The sequence below is a fragment of the Schistocerca cancellata genome, chromosome 1 (assembly GCF_023864275.1).
Source record: "Schistocerca cancellata isolate TAMUIC-IGC-003103 chromosome 1, iqSchCanc2.1, whole genome shotgun sequence".
Classification (NCBI taxonomy): Eukaryota; Metazoa; Arthropoda; class Insecta; order Orthoptera; family Acrididae; genus Schistocerca; species Schistocerca cancellata.
Window position 1 is genome coordinate 754,878,724 of NC_064626.1, and position 5,245 is coordinate 754,883,968.

General features: G+C 39.0%; 1 pseudogene; it reads left to right on the forward strand.

Annotated features, from left to right (window-relative positions):
• Positions 1 to 265: 265 nt before the first annotated feature.
• LOC126102009 (5S ribosomal RNA) lies at positions 266 to 383 on the forward strand (annotated as a pseudogene).
• Positions 384 to 5,245: the final 4,862 nt, after the last annotated feature.

The window sequence follows — 5,245 nt, forward strand, 5'->3', positions numbered from 1 at the left end:
ATTATGTATCTACGTCATTCACAAGCAGTAGCAAAAAACTTTGGTTTTCATTCCGCCTTGACATATTTCTTGTTTCGAGGAGGTAGTTAATATTATCTCTGTCGTAAGTATTGTTTCCCGCAAAAGTGATCGTGTTGTAATGGCTAAGAGTTTAGCATTTGTTAGAGATATCATCACTGGGAAACTGCAAGTTCCATTGCTTATCCACAATGTCTGGTGCTGGTTAACATCCAACATAATGTGCTTTATTCAGGAGGGAAGTTAGGGCAACGGCCTTGCCACAGTGGTTACACCGGTTCCCGTCAGATCACCGAAGTTAAGCGCTGTCGGGCGTGGCTGGGACTTGGATGGGCGACCATCCGGACCACCATGGGCTGTTGCCATTTTTCTGGGTGCACTCAGCCTGTAACCTCCCCCTCACTTATCGTCCTTAATGACAGTGAAAAATTAAACCGCGTGTACCTAATGGAAATTTGGGAAAAGCAATCGTGACCGAAGTTAATCTGTCGGTAAAGAGGGAGGAAAGGGTTACATCTAAATGAAAGGAAAAAATGCTAATGAAACAGTTGGAAATTAATTTGGAAAAGGGGTAAAGTTAATAAAGAAAGTAAATGTGCGGCCGTTACGTTAACAATTAACTAGCGGTAATTAGATATTTGAGATTTGGGGGAAATTACGGTCGCCAGTCCGAAGGACAATTACTATAGTAACTGAAAAAGGAAGGTTATTACACATATAATTAGCACTAGAAGCGTGGCAACTGAAGGTTGACACGTGCAGTGTGAAAACTGAAAGTTTGTCAGAAGTAATAAATTTCGCTACACTATGACTTAATTTAGCATAAGAATTAATAAAACAGGAAAATCGAAAGTTAATTTAGTGACTGAATTTAATAGTGAGCTTTCTTTCTGAAGCACATCGAAATTCAGTAAAATACGGTTAGCCTTGGACTACCTCAACAATCATTTCAAAAGCTACTTGAATCTACGCAATTTAGAAATAAGGGATTTAACATTGAACTTGAATTAAATGATTCTGAACAATTAACAATAGTAAAATTTAGCACGTACCAAGCTGAGCTGCAGTCACAGGTAAGCTAAAATATGGTAACAAAACTCACACTCTTAATTTGTGCTTGTGTAATCTAAATACTGTAGCCAGCTATAAACACCTTAACTGAACTTTGAAATTAAAGCAGTGAAATGATGTTACTTTAACGCTGGCGTCTGAATTTCAACGACACTCGGGTTGATTCCAGAAAAGGAAGGGACCCTGCTTGGTAATGCAATTGGGACAATGAGCAACAAAGGTTCATGCTACGTTGCTGTAATTTGGTGACACAAATTTTAAAAGTTTGAAAAGCTGAGGTCTGCCATACAGTTCTAAAACTTTACGTGCTTCCAGTCTTCCTTGTTGGCTGATTGAAGGTTTGAAGCAGTCGATCGAGGAGGTGACGACAGTCACTCATTGTCGGCCATCGCTGTTGCAGAAGCTGGATGTTGGCGCGCCACGGTCACCAGACGAAACGGGCTCTTGATGTGCGCCAGCTAATGCTTCCCGTCCGCGACACCATGTCAGAAACTATCATCGCAAGTTGAGCGCAATTACATGCTGCCAAACCCCGAAAGCGCAGCAGCTCGCGGGAGCGTCACACAACACACCTGCTCAACCGCACTACCCCAACCAGACTCTCTCTGCTCAGCCCGCACTCCATGCGGCAGAGTTAACACTACCAAAGATCCTACACACTTTGATTCTTCACACGACCTATCGATGTAATCGTTCGATAGCAGTCTTCCCTAGGCAAGACCCAGCGTAAAAATACAAATAATATTTACGAAACAAACCAATTATACATCGACATAAATGCATATATATACAAATAGTAAAACAATTACAATATACAAAGACACAGAAATGTTATATCTTCAGGTAACAAAATAAGGAAAAAATTTGCAGTGCAATAGATGGAAATAGGAGGATATGCATTTCCGGCGTTACACGTGCCCCACATTGTCTGAGGATGTTCGTGTAACGTAAACAGACTCAGAAAATGTCCCAAAAAAAGAAACAGCGGAAATGCATATGCTCAAAACATCAACAAAATTTAGCCTTCGTCTAATTAACCATAAACCAATTTTTAGACGATAATAATTGAGTGGAGACACTCCTAATCTTATTCCACTCTGTCATCTTGCACAAAATAAAACAGGTTGACAACATATTAAAATTCATAGAAAACATAGAAAATGGTTTAGCTATTCTAAAATCAAAATTCCTAACAGTATCAAGAAATGGAATACTATTTACAAAATTAATCAGAGTACATGGTCATAAAAAACAGATATATCAAAATACGCAAATTAATAATTAATTACATAGAATATACATTTTATATAACCTTTTCATAACTAATATTCTCGTCATGGCAGTCCACTTATCACTAAACAAGAAAATAATATACAGCAGATCGACAAAAACATAAATATTGACAGCAGAATTCTTTCACATTAGCTGTCCGGAAAGAAAAACTACACCGCCTTCCGTACTCGCAAGTACAAGGAATGCCGACAGCGGCACAAGAGCCGACAGCGGCTCCGCCTTGCAAGTATTGTTGCGCCCGCCTGTGCGGCACACTTGATCTCACTCGCCTGTGTAACGGCATTTCCAGAACGTCCGTTTTCACTGAATTCTTTCGGAACACTCACTCCCGAGTAATCTCAAGGAGTCCATTAATACTATCACAGTGGATAACTCAACACTGTCCATCATCACACGCATGTACTAGCCTGAAACTTAAAACAGCGTCTAAGTACATCAGCAATGACTAGTAAAACACATATTCATGAAATCTTACAGCTAGTTACAAAATCATATTTACATTGCTTAATCTACTGTGACTCAGCTGAAAACTTAAACTAGCAGCTTGGATTTTTAAATTGATTAATATTCAGTAACTCTTAAATCATTTAATCAACATTAATTATTTATTAATTACAACTTCTTTAATGACCTCTAGGTCAGGCAAAATCATCGCAACATGGCACATCCTTAAATCTTACACTCTATATTGACATACTGTACAAATTACCCATTGTGTGGTATTAATCGATCCTAGGTTGGTACAATTTCAAGTCTACAATATTCCGTATACCTAATCGTTTTCCAGAGATTGGATACTCTAAGCAATAAGCATTTGTGTGAGGTATACCAATGACTTTATATGGTCCATTATAAACAAACTTAAATTTAGAGATTTCATTGTCTATCTCGCTCGATTTCTCATGAGCTTTTACAAGTACTAAGTCTCCGATTGCAAACTTAGCAAAACGCGCTTTAGCGTCATGATGACGTATGCGAGCATCGGCTTTTAGCTTCATTACTTCTCGCAAACGATCTTTTTTCACACCAATACTAATGTCAATCCGTGGAGGGAATTTGATTATCTCTTCCACTAAACTTTTACTTCTGTCATCCAACAGGATTTCCTCTGGAGAAAATCCAGTCGATTCATGTCTCAAGGGGTTCATAATTCTCTCAAATACTGCTACATATTTGCCCCATGCCCTATGGTTGTGATGGCAATAGGTACGGCAATATGCTCGCGCATATACCTCTCAGCGGGATTCCCAGCCGGACAATAAGCTGAAATATGGATCACCTCGACCCCATTACTTTCCATGCCTTCATTCCACAACTTAGAAGTAAATTGTGCCCCATTGTCTGATAGAATCGCCTTGGGCTTGCCAATATTAACAAAATAATCGTTCACAACCTTGCTATAGACCGCTTTGGCTGTAGCTTTCCTAATCGGGTATAGTTTGATGAACTTGGAAAAAGCTTCTAGCACTACTAAAATGGAGGCAAAGTTTCCTGATGACTTGGGCAAAGGTCCGTACAAGTCCACGCACAGTAATTCAAAGGTGTCGTTAGGCCTTATACTTTGCATAGGACCACGGCTCGTACAGTTGGTAACCTTCACCTTCTGACATAAATCGCAAGTTTTCACTCTGTCAGTAACGCGTTTTAACATGTTGTTAAAATGCACTACTTCACTCAGCTTTTCCGTACATTTCTTTGGTCCACAGTGACCATACACCAAATGGTAGTAGTCTATTATTTCCGTGACGTATTTGGTGGGCCAGCATACCCGCCAAATATTACTATCTTCACCCTTACGTATGTACAAGATATGATCGTATATCTTGTAATACTTCCTTAATTTCTCTCCTTCTGGACGCCTTTCGTCATATCGGGTTTTCACCATATTTAAACAACCATCCTCGCTCTGATGACGACGTAGATTCTTACAGATGTTCACTATTAATTTGCGTCCCTCAACTTCTTTAAAATAGTATAATTTGACCACTCCATTTGACTCATCTTTCAATACATCTTGATTAGACTCGGGCAACCGCGACAGCGCATCCGCTACGCAATTGTCGGTCCCTCTTACGTAACAGATGTCATCTCGACCGAATAGTAGCGGCTCAGGTCAAAGAAAACCATCATAACGACCGGGAGAGTGGTGTGCTGACCACACGCCCCTCCTATACGCATCCTCATCTGAGGATGACACGGCGGTCGGATGGGCCCGATGGGCCACTCGTGGCCCGAAGACAGAGTGCAGTAGGGAAGTTGAAATACTGTTACGCGGAAACTATATAGAAAAAAGAATTGCTGAATGGCCAGAGTGTATCGTATATAATAAGGTAAGAATATTTTTCTTTATTTTTCCCCAGTAAGTTGTTCCTCTGATTTGGTTCTCATCATTCTAATTTATTTCGATGTCTTTCAATACTGTATTTCCGATGTTCTGTTATTTCCCGTACTTCTATTTTTTTTTACAGCATTTTCTCAAGCGTTATTCAAAATTCATATTGCGTTCTGATTATTAGTTTCATTTTCATTTTGTATATTTTTTGACGAATCAGAAAAATTTAATGTCTGCTTCTTTACACGCCTCTAGTCGCTTTACGCATATACCATTATCAGTTTTTGTTTCCTTGAAAAAAAGTATTGCTGCAGCATAAATAGACAACATTCTGTTTACATTCATATGTTTATCTCCCTTTCCTCATTAAGAGTATTTTTTCAGGCACAGTTTATAATTTATTTAATTACATCTCTTTTTTACTGGAGTCGTAATATCACAACCTTAGTAAAATGATAAATTTGTTGTTTCTGATGTATTGGATAGTTTCAATAGAGCAGCATTACCTAAGCTTACAGTACTTGTAGGAAT